The sequence below is a fragment of the Natrix helvetica genome (assembly GCF_964273705.1).
Source record: "Natrix helvetica genome assembly, chromosome: 2".
Taxonomy (NCBI): Eukaryota; Metazoa; Chordata; class Lepidosauria; order Squamata; family Natricidae; genus Natrix; species Natrix helvetica.
In genome coordinates, this window is record NC_138552.1 from 126,404,633 (window position 1) to 126,417,440 (window position 12,808).

Below are 12,808 nucleotides of genomic sequence, written 5' to 3' on the forward strand. Positions count from 1 at the left end.
AGTTTAATCTCTCTCATCTCTTCTTTGCCAATATTTTCTTATAATCTGTATTTGTTTCTATTCTTGTTTCAGAAAGAACACAGTACATTGCTCAAATCTTAAAATCCTTTCAGTGTTCTTTCCAGAATTAGTCTTGCTTTGCCAAACTATTCTGGAACAGTTCCAGTGAAGGATACAAGGACACAAGGATATCACTGCTTAAAATTCCCTAAGTATACCTATTGACTTCAGCGGATGTCTGTTTATACAAACCTAGAAAATTTTAACAAAATGTCAAAGGTTAAGCATGCACCAAGATGAATATCTATTATAATTTATCTTTTCTTGACATTTATCCCTACAGCATTTTGAATGTGGACACTGTAGACACTCTTTCATTATCACAATACTCCTGAGAGTATTACTTTTCTCATTTTATATGTGAGAAACTAAGACTAAATTCTGGCTTGTTCATTGACTTGCTTAAGTCAATTATTTATTTACTTATTTACTGACTTGTTTATTGACTTACTTAACACTATTGAACGAATGTCATACCCATATCAGGTTCTTAGCTTTTGGATCCATATTACATATTCTATAAACAAGAGAAATATTTTTAAATTTTATTTATTTATTTTTATCTAGCCTTTATTATTTGTATAGATAGCTTAGGCAGCAAACTTACATAATATTTCTTCCTCCTTATATTTTCCTCACAACAATAACCTTGTGATGTGAGCTGGCCTGAGAGAGACTGATTGGACCATGGTCACCCAGTCGAATAAAGTGAGGCTAGAAATCTCTCATACTTATCATACGTTCATCTGAAAATGAAATCCTCTTTTCCTATGAAAAAGCACTAAAAGCAGCTGGCAACATATAATTGAGAACAAAATTAAGGATTCAATTTCCATTTAAAACCCAAAGTTAAAATGTAAAACATATAGATTGAATTCAGCAGTGGATGGATGGGAATCAACAAATAACTAAGAAAAAAAAAGGCAAGGCTTTACAATATGCCAGAAATTGAAAAGAACCTTTCTCAATTGTAGAGTTTAGGGTCCTCTATGAACACCTGAACTTATTTCAGAGGGATATAAATTTCTTATTTACACAGTCCAGTCTGAAAATTCCATTTATCCGGGATCTGGAACTCCAAGGAATTTCCGTTAGAGCACTACAAAAGACTATTTGCAGGTGGTAGAGATAAATTCATCTGAAGGACAAAACAGAAGCAATAAAGCCCTGAGACCAAAATCCTTTTGGAAACTCTCTGATACATTCTGGGGAACTATTTCCCAGCTCTAAGCAACTGCATTAGGTTCCATAGCTTTAGGTGCCTTTGTTAACCTTTGGCCAAGACAAGGAAGAATGGCATTGCCCTAAGCCTATTGGAATCGTAAATCTAACCAAAAGTGTTGCCAGACTCTCCTGTCCCACCAGTAACACTTACACATCTTCTTTTTTTTAAAGAACGTTGTCATTTAATTTTTTTTCCTCAAAAAAGCTCATGGGTATTATGCTTCCAGCAATTTTCTTTTCATTAATGTAATGCTACCACGCTGACAGCTTCGAGAGGAACAGAAGACATTGAAATAAGGGGCAATAGGCAAACAATGAAAATCTCTCTAAAAGGAAATGAAGGGGAAAAAACCCTGTTTTGACTTTTTGCGTTTTAGTCTCAAAGAGAGGTCTTTTATCGACTTTGGCTCAGCACCTTGGAGAGAAAAATGACATCTTTAAAGAGGTTTTCAGACCCTGAGGTTGGCTGGGGCTTTTTTCTACCTTCCCCAGACATTGTAAATATTTTTCCCTCTTTCTGGGAGTAACATACATAATTGTGGGAACTTCCTATTATTTTGTAAGAAGCACCATCTATCATTTTCAGAAGGAAGAATATTTTTTTTGAAAAAAAATGATGGAAAGTACGAATGGGGAATAAATGATAAGCATAAGAATGTCAATTTTTTTCTGTAACAGATACATTTCTTTGACAATAAGGTCACTTTAAAAGGTTTCTATTGTGCTTGTAGTCACAGGGGAGAAGAAAAAAATGATCAATTTCTGTTTCAGGTTTATCCTTTAGGATTTTTCCGGATTTCTATTTTATGCTCTTATCAATCCGAAGACTTTAAGCAGGGCTGTTTGAGAGGGGAAAGAGGATGCAATGGAGAAAACCATCCAGTGTGCAATCCACAAAGTCATCCAAATTTCTATGGTTTTGCATGGACACAATGTATCCCCTAATTGGGATGTATAAGCTTGATTCTGGCTTGCAGTGAAAGAGGACAATGTGTAGATATTTGCAAAGCATAAGCTTCCACTCATTTGAAATAGGTGTGTCTTCTCTATCATTATTAAAGGATGATAAGAACCAGAGTGATATATTTTGCAATGAGGTTTCATCAATTCTTCCGCTATCATAATCTCCAAATGTTGGAATTTGGGGGTAGACCAGATACTGTGTCCTCTTATATGACTTTCTTTAATGGACAGAACCTACAGCATTCTCCTCCTGTTGCCAAGAATGAGATGGATTGAAACAAGCAGAAAAAGACCATCCCACAAATAATCCAGGAGTAGAGCTGTAATATGGTTGTTCTGAGATATTCTTATTACTGTTGCTGCTGCTGCATTCTGGATCTGTTGCAGCTTCCAGATGTTCTTTAAGAGTGGTTCCACTGAGAACCATGCCAGCAAACCACTTGGCAGGTGCCCAAGGCATGAATGCTATGAGCAGTACTTCCAATCCAGAAAATAATACAATTAGCACACAAGATGAAGCTGTGAAGTTAATTATACATAAACTGTAAGCCTAAGAGAATCCCCAAATTATGTACTGGTTCTCTGTGAGGTAGTGTCATCCATCCAGAATTAGAAATGGAAAATCACCATGTCCAGGAGATCCTAAGACCTAAATAATACATGTGGACTTAACCAAATCCAATAACTTTGCAATAATAAAAGAAAGAACATAACATTCTATCACAAGAAGAAATTAGTCTCCATTTCACAAACAGAACATCATCTGGTCTTTCAGCTTTCTTAAGGCAGAGGAGTTTAGACAAGAGCTGAAATAGAACATATTGTTGGACCGATGAAAGGAGTGTAAAGTCCTCTGTGCTGAGCTCTCCAAGGTTCTAATCCTGCTTTGTTTCCCTAAAATACCTGCAATGCTTATTCATTGTGAATCTCCATCCCTTGCTGGCTTTCTTGAGGTCTGCTGATGAAAGTGATGTTGAAATTGTGAGTGTAGGTGATGCTTGAAGGAAGACTGCTACTCTTTACCACTTCGGGTGGGACATGAAGAAAGGACCAAGGTGAGGGCTAGGAGAAAGCTTATTCTAGGAGAATAGATATGATTTCACTAAGTATTTGCAGATTATCATTTATATATTTATATATTTATAGCAGGTTTTATCGGGCTACAAGGTAGTGTGTTGTAGTAAAGAATGGTTATTTTGAGGAAGGAAGGAAGGAAGGAAAGAGAAAGAAAGAAAGAAAGAAAGAGACATATGCATGCATAGGTGTGACTATTTATATTTATCTATTATCTATTATCTGTCTGTCTGTCTGTCTGTCTGTCTGCCTGCCTGCCTGCCTGCCTGCCACCCACTCACCCACATCTATCTATCCATCCACCCACCCACCCATCCATCTGTCCCACATTTTAAAGTCCAAACCTATGGATGGTGGAGGCAGTTTCATGGGCTTCCAGTTGTTGCAGAGTAGAACTGAGACTGTTTCTTATAGGTTTTCATTGTTTCATCTTTGAAAGCTAGCCAGCATTTTATGCTCCTTTAGCCAGAGCAGAGTAATAATATAATTGCAACATTAAATGTGTTGCCATCCCTGGCAGAGCATCTTAACTGCTGCGTGTAGCAAGCATGAATGATCACATCAGAAAATATGGGAACATAAACTCTTTTGAGTCAACATTGTAGTTACTGTTATTACCCTCTTTCCCCTTTTCTTTGCGGTCAGATGGTTAAGTGGCTTTTCAGTCAGAATCCCAGTCAGGAGAGGCACATTCAGTGAAGAAAATTACCAGCCAAGGCAAAGCACTTTTACAATGAATAAACTGAGAAGATGACAGTTTCCCCAAGAAAAAAGATCTCTGTTCTTTTTTCAGAATCACTGAATAGGCATATTTCAGAGAATAAGGAAAATCTCTGCAAATTCATAGCATCACCTCACATTATCTTTGTTATGGCTTTCTATAAGAAGGTGCCTGTGGATCTGTAAGATATTGCTGAATGAAAACTACCAAGAATCCCAGCCAGCAGTTTCACCTGCAATGTTCCCTGCATATAGAGGTGCTTCAGGCAGGTCCTGGATCACCAGAATACAACAAGCTGGGGCTGGATCTGGCTCAGTCTGCAGTAGAGGCAATCAGCTAAGAGTGTTGGCATGACCCATTTCCTTGCCCGGCTTGTGGACCAGCCATGCAGCCATGAAAATGGACCATCATAGCATTCGCAGCAACAGGACCAGTGGTGTCTGTTTGTTGGCTGTAAAGAGACCAACAAAGGTTTGTGGTCAGTAAAAATGGTAAAGATTCATCCATATAAGAAGTCGTGGAACTTCTTAACACTAGCTGCTATAGTTCCTTTCAGCCAATGATAATATTATAGAATAATATGTGATGGGGGCCTCCCTACCATTTGGCATCCTATGGCTTAATACTGTCCCAATGCCATATGGCAAAACATCACAGGCTAGTGTTATTGGTAGGGTTTTGTTGAATTGAGCTAGGAGGGAGTCCGAGGATAGCAATGATTTTACCACCTTGAACCCTTTGTCCTGAGTGCTCGACCAGACCCAGGGTACTGTTTTGTCCAGAAGGCAGTGTAGCAGTTCTGCCAGTGCAGCCTTATGCAGCACGAATGAATGGTAGAAATTGAGCAAGCCCAGGAATGCTTGAAGCTCCCCCTTGTATGTGGTGTGGGGGCTTGCTGAATTGCCTTTAGTTTAGCTTCAGCTGGGTGGATTCTGGCAGCGTCAATGTGAAAACCTAGGAATTATGTAGATTCCATGCTGATCTGGCACTTTTCCTTCTTAAGTTTTAGGCCTGCCTCACAGAAACATTGGAGTGCTGCACAGAGATGTTCCACCAGGACTTCTGTTGATTCCCCTGTGATCAGGATGTCATCAAAGTACATGCAGATACTGGGAATGTTCTTCGGTGTTCATTCCATAATACTTTGGAACATTCTAGTGCTACACTGACCCCTAACTGCAAGCAGCGCATTCGGAATGCACCTCTGTGTGTGACTATTGTCTGTGCCACTGTGGTAGCATCATCACTGGCAGCTGCTGGCAGGCCTGGGTGAGGTCTAGCTTAGTGAAGATTTGGCCTCCCTAGAGTGAGGCAAGGATGTGGCTTACTACCAGTACAGGGTAAGAATGCTGCTGTAGTGCCCTGTTTATGGTGCACTTGTAGTCTGTGCAGATGTGAACATCCCTGTTAGGCTTAACTGGGATCACTATGGGAGTCTTCCAATGGCTACAGTCCACAGATTGGAGCACTCCCTGCTGTATCACCTTGTCCAGTTCTGCTTCAATGCAAACAGAACCCTGCACGGTTTTAATCAGATTGAAGTTACTGCTGGATCAAGGTCGAATGAAATGGGTGCCCCTTTGTATTGTCTCAATTCAGTGCTGAATATGTCAGCGTATTGTTGGCATATTGCTTCTAGATCAGCTATTTAGGTTCAATTAATATTCGTTACCCTGATGCCCAGGTCCTCGACCAGTCTAGTCCTAGGAGGCTGGTGTGTGACCCCTCTATGACCATTATGCTGAGGAGACCCTTGAATTCTCTAAATTGTACCCTAATGGTAGCTTCGCCCTTTACAGGAACACTCTGGAAGTCCGTTAGCACTAAACTCGATTATTTGAGTAGGACTCACCATCATCTACTTTTGCAGATGTGGTTGAAAGTCGTGGATGATATAATGGACAGGGCCGATCCAGTATCAAGCTCAGGATGCTACGCCTTCCTGTGCAACTCAGCAGTGTTCAACTCTATTCTATCCCTGGGCCCCTTTCCACTTGTGCTGCTATGTCACAGGTTTCTTTTCCCTCTGACGACCTCTGCAAACTCTGGCAATGTACCCTTGCTTTCCACAGGCATTGCATACAGCTGTGCGAAATCTGCATTCTGCTCTTTCATGTTGTCCCCCGCAGCTTGTGCAGCTCTGTGGGGGAGTTCCTTGTTCTGTGAAGTGTCTGGGTGTCTCTCTCGGCAAGCAGTCAATTTTGTCATTCTCACTGACCTCCTCCAAGCCTTCTGTGGTCTCTTGGTGGATCAAGGGCAGCTGATGTATGTTTTTGGTGGCCAGAGAGTTTTCATGGCACCTGTGGCAGCCTCATTTGCCATGACTTCCTTCAACTCATCTTAGAAAGTCAGTTTTTCCATGGTGAATAGGTGCTGTTATAACTCACTATTACGCAGGCCGCAAATGAGCCTGTCTCTGAGATGGTCTTCCAGATCAGGAAACTCACATTGGTATGAAGCTTGGCGAAGGGCTGCCACAAACTCTGCTTCAGATTCCCTGTATCTCTGTTCTCATTGCTCAAATGCATGGCACCAGGCGATGTGCGAGAGTCTAGGTTCAAAATGTTCCTCAAACATTTTGATATCAAACGTGGCTTGTCCACAGACACATAATAGGGTTGCCACCTTTGGCCATCATCCATTATCTGGTTAGCCCAGAGATAGTTGTCTACTTGGGAGACATATGAGCTCTACTGTTCCGGGTGAGTAATGTCAAACTCATTAAGTCTTTCCAGTTTAGCCATTTTGAGAAGGCCCTGTGGTGCTGGTTAATTCCTGTCCTACTGTGGGTGTAGCTGGGCTGTATTTAGGAGTCCTGGGATGGATCCCTCAGGTGCGTCTGTGCCTCAAGTGTGGCTTACTGGCAGGCAGGCTGAGGACTAGTCCTGCTGGGGCGTTGTTAACCAGCCTATTACCCAGTGACTTCAGTCTCTTGGTTAGCAGCAGCTCTCTCCCTTGCAGCATCCCACCTTCATCACCACTATTGTGTAGTAGGCAGGAGCCAGACCAGTATAGATGCAACAGCTTTCAAAAATGGAACTGAGGAACTGCAGGCAAATGCCTGTTATTTATACTGTAGGCCCACAGGGCCTTAACCAATCATAAATTAGAAAAAAAACACCCAATATAATTGTTCTGAACTTCCTTCCAACAGTTGGAGTCATGTAAAGGTTAGTTTCACTTTAGCCCAATTCAACAGTCAGGGTCATCTAAAGGTTAAATCCATTTAGTATAACTACATACATTTAATACATAGCAAACAGTGTGATGGCTTAGAGGTGAAGATGCCTGCCTCTAACTCAGAAGGTCGAGAGTTCAATGCCAGGCAGGAGCAGATGTTTCTCTATCAAAACACAAAGAAAAAAAGATCTGCTACTAACTTGGCATAGGTGTCAGGAAGGGCATTCAGCCAGTAAATTCTCAGCTCCACTCAGTCACCCTGACTTCACCCCAAAACAAAGGATCAAAGGTTCATAAAAAGAAAAAAATCTTAGAACTAAAGATGATGGTGCATTGTTTTGCAGCATGCTAGATTCCCATTTTAATAAAGTTTGCTTTATATGTTAAATATTGTGTGGGATAGGGACCCTAAACCATCTTAACGAGATGCTCCAAATGATCACTACCAATACGGATAAAATCCAAAAAACATAAAAATGAATATCATATTTTTATTCAAATGTAAAAGAACATTTCATGAATTTATAGACACATCAATTCAAAGGGTTTATTTTAGTCACTGAAGAATATGATTAGAAGTAAATATGCACCACAGCTCCATTTTATTAACACTCTTAATTGCTTCCAGAAGGATTGTGATTTTTTTCGCCTTCAAACTAGGCATCAAAGGCAATTAGAATATTAGGTCCCATACTGATAGCAGTTGCTCTGTGCTTATGCTTTGTTGATAGCATCCACATACAAATTGAAAGCCGCATCTATTCTTTTAGGGCACAAAGCAGTTCAATTGTTTGAAAAAAATCTGTATTATGGATTGGAAATAAACAAGCAAACGACACAGCCAAACCATCTCCTTGTATCTCAGCATCTTCTGAACTTCGATTTTATAAACACATTATATTTTGATATATAAAATTGAGTGAGTTGCATCCTCTTTCAAAACTGTCATTTCTATCTGTCTGAATCTCTATAAAGTAGAACTGGAAGAATTCTGCTCAGACCATGGGAAATGGTTGAGGGTGGGGAGTCTAACAAGATTCCTTCTTATTTCTCACGTTATTTAATTTCTGAATGAAGTCATTGGGAAGATTCATGCATGGGCTTAGAACAAGCTGCTGCCAGTATGCTGATGATCTATTGCTCTACCTTTTTTTGCTGAGAATTCACAATTGGTTGTGTCAGTTCAGATGGGGAAGTGTGTGTGTGTTTGTGTGTGTACACACATTCTATACACACACAGATTCTATATTCTATTAAATGTAAAATTGTATATACTTCCCTCCCCCTTTTCTAGGTAGATAGAAAAGATGGGGAAGCTAAACACCCAAAATCAGAAATAACAGAATTGTGGCTGATTAGATCTTTAATGGGAACCTTTAGCTGGCCCATCCACATATGCACATAACAGCTTTTAAGTTATTCTGCTTTTCCCATAGCAACCACAATAACAAACAGTTGCTAAACCTTCCCTAGACACTTTAGGAAAAGCTTATAAAAACTTTTTAACTTTTTTCAATTTGTAAAAACATTTTAGTCAGATTTGGTTGTTGTTCTATGGGGTAATTGTAATCTACCTAGAAAAGGGGGAGGGAAGTATATACAATTTTACATTTAATAGAATATAGAATCTGTGTGTGTATAGAATGTGTGTACACACACAAACACACACACACACACACACACACACACACACTGTAAACTACAAAAATAAAAAAATAAAACCACATCCTTAATTGCTGGAATATTGCAATATTACTGTTTGTTGTTAAATATAGAATTTATGTAGCACATTTAATTCAATAACAAATTTTAGATGACACATAGGGCTAAAGGACTAAATTTAAGGTAATAAATTAATAGTTTTGCCTCCAAAAATAGTGGAGGTGTGTGTGAGAGTGAACAAAGCTCTCTACTGGATCAGAACAAAGGCTCCCTTAATCTAGTATTTTGTCCCACAGTGGCTTTTCAAAAGGTTAGTTTCTTCCCCATCTTGGCCCCAGATGAATCATTAAGAACTGGGAAAAGGAGAAAGATCAAACCTTTAAACATTTTTAAAATCCGATGTTATAATTATGAATATGTTTACAGTATTTTGTTTGAGATTTTAATAGCTTTTTTACTCTGTGTTTTACACTGCTTGATATTCCCATCAAGCCAGGGAAGTGGGCTCCAAATTGATTTGATAACAAATTGAAAAACAATCTGTCCCGACTGTGATCTTTATGGGCAGTGTGAGGACATCATATGATTAATCTTCAGATGGATATTAGTATAGTACAGTACAATCTCCTCCAGTAATATGTCCCAAAACAAAACATTTAATACAGACAGTAAAAAAAAAAACTTGTCAGTTGTCTTTATTTATCAGCCATTTCCAATAATTTCATTCCTTCCATATGTTTCTATCATAGTGGAAGGATTCCATAGAAAGGAAAATAATAATAAAAATGTACTAAATTGTCTTGTGCCATATTCTCTCTGATGAGAGAGATTAGAGTTCGCTCATTGTAAACATCATCATCATCATCATCATCATCATCATCATCATCATCATCATCACCAATTTTATCTGAAAGGGTAAGGAGAGGACAGAAACCTTCTGGTGCACACACAATGAGGTTACAGAGCTTGGAAAGTTTACCTGATGAATTCTGACCACCTCCTTATTTGACTCCTTTATATAGCCTGGGAATGTATTTAACACCCAGTGAACTAAACACATGGAGAGAGACCTTCATATGAAAACTATTATCATATTCATTTCTTTTACACTACTGAGAACATTGCTTATGGCACCTTACAAATTCCTGTGAATTTTCTTTTTAGTACCTTCAATAGAGGGTGTGAAAGAGAACATGATCAAAATTGATGCTGAAATATCTCCATGGGCAAAAAAAAAATGTCTAAAGGAGAAGAAATAGAGTTTTAACCTTTGCTTGGCAACAGTGCCTTCCCATAGCTTGGTCTCCTACAGATCTTTTGAATTGTAAATCCCATCCCCATATCTTAATGTGGCCATTGACCACCCTGATGATGGAGCTGGTCATGTAAATATTTGGAGGGCACAGAACCAAGAAAGAGTAAAGAATATAGCCTTAATTTGTTTTATTAAATGGTAAAAAAAAACTTTACCTAATTACCCTTCTAATACTCCAAGGACACCACAAAAAATCAAACTAGGGAAGCTATCCTGGAAGAAAGCAGCAGCAAACTTTTCCATAATATTTCCCCCAAAAAAGGTTCAGTATGTCTACAAGTCATGAGTAGCCAACTTCAATCCAAAGAAAACTTTAGATCTATTAATTGCACAAATAATTGCAATATATCCAGGGAAGAAATAATACCAATCTTTAACATTAAGACTTTTTGTCTCCCTTATGCTTATAAATTCCTCCAGATGATTTTTTAAATATATGTAAATCTCAAATTTTGATGTATGCCATTGAAATTTATGTGATTTTGCTCCAAACCAGCCCCTAAGAATATAAGAATTTCACCTGGATGTTTTAAGTGATCTAAACCTAAGATTCATTTTCCAATATACCACTGAAAGGGAAGGGGCTTGGGCTAGAACTACTATGAAGTAAATTCACACAGAACTCTGTTGTTTTATTGTCCGTTCCTTTTTGAAATGCACAAGTGCATTTGATGTATGGGGATTAATTGCAGATATTGAAACTAAATATGATAGAAATTTAACTTATTTTGATTTGTTCAGTTCTCTGCATTCTATCCCATTGATCATCATTTAATTTCCAGGAGAATGATGATCAATATGTGCCATAGTACCTCAAACATGTGGCTTCCTAATCTTTTGTTCTAATAAAAACAATTTCTATTTGATGGTCAGGTACCACATGAGGTTTTTTTTTAATTGAGGTATCTAGTCTTTGTCCTCTAAATGTGTTCAGAGTTAATACAAGGGCCTTCAGATCTCACTTTGAGTTAAACAGTTAAATTTGTTCAGTTCTCTGCATTCTATCCCATTGATCATCATTTAATTTCCAGGAGAATGATGATCAATATGCAAACCTCCTTCACTAAAACCTTAGAGACCCATTCCAAGTCAGCAACCTGGATGGATGTTTGCTCTGAAGCAAATCCTACTGCATTTTCAAAATGATCTTACTTTGTATTTGAAAGCCAGTTCATAGGTCATTTTTGTAGCTGGTGTTTCCCCTTGCCCTTCTCTTCAGATACTGTATATGCATATTTGCAATCATGTGTATGAAGTTAACTGAGTCACTGGTGCACCCGTCCTAACATCAGTGCTGTTTTTGCAGGCAAAGAACACCAGATGCAATTAATTCTTGGGTTGTGATGTCCAAGTGGCCACTGGCATATACATCACTGAGGACAATTACATAAAAGCAGATATAGCACTATAAAAATGACAGACCTGATTTAGTTGTCTAATTTGTTTTGTGTAAGAGAAAGCAGTGAATTATCTGTCTGTTGACAAAAGTAGTTTGAAGCCAAATGACTAGACTTGCAAAAAAGCTAGGCAGTTTCCAGTGCATCTAAAACCTTTTGGGAAGACATTCTCTGTGGGCAGAAAAAGAAAGTGGCTGTTAGGTTCTGGACCACAGCAACAAGCTTGCCCAAGTCCTGGCTCTATGTAATCCTTTGAGCTGGCTAAAAGTCTAAACCCATTCTTTTCTTTACCACTAAAGAGCTAGTTCCATCTCCCTTCAGACTTAAGGAGAGTACAAGACTTTCATTCTTGAATGAATGATGTTCTCAAATAAAAATAGCTCACCAGAGTAACAAGCAGCAGGTTTAGAGGATGCCAAGCACTTGCTCCCTCCCACCCTGCCTCCCTGTTTTCCTATAGTGGTGTAAGCAAATGCAGAGCTTTTAATCCCATATTGCTAGTTGGGCTTCAGCAGGCTTAGCCTGACTTTTCAAGCAATGCTGAATAGCAGGGCAAATTCCATTCATTGCAGCAACATCTACAGTACCTGTTTCATTATTTCCCCCAAATTGGTACTGGGCGTATAAATAGGCATGACAAAAAATTGTTGTTGCTTTTGTTACTGCCCTTTGCCTTCTTGAGACAAATGTATGGTTGGGAGTGGGAGGTTGCATCATAACCCCAAAGGCACCTTTTGGGCCAATGCATGAAAAGTCAAAGATTTTGTCAGTAATGAGATCAAAAGTTCACATAACCCTTTGTACAACACAGGAGAATTCTTTTGTTGAGTCTGGAGCTGTCTAATGCTAATTTTCTTAGCAGAAAGGTAGTGGAGGGCATTTCAAATAAAACATCAGCTCAAGTAGAATAGCTGGTTTTTGATGTTGCTGGCTTGATTAGGACATTGCTAGCACCAACAAAAATCTTTGGAGAGCAAAGTTAATTACATTTCTTTTCATTTTATTTTGTTTTCTCACTAAATTTGCCTTTTGATCTTTTAGCTATCTGGGATAGCTGAAGTTTTACTTTATTCTGTCACCATAATCACCACATTAGGAAGATGAAAATGGGGTAACAAATGAGTATAAAATTAATAAAGGAGGTACTGTATTTGTTAAAGGGTGGCAAATGTTTATGAGTAAAGAAGTCAAAAAATTACAATCCCAAATCCA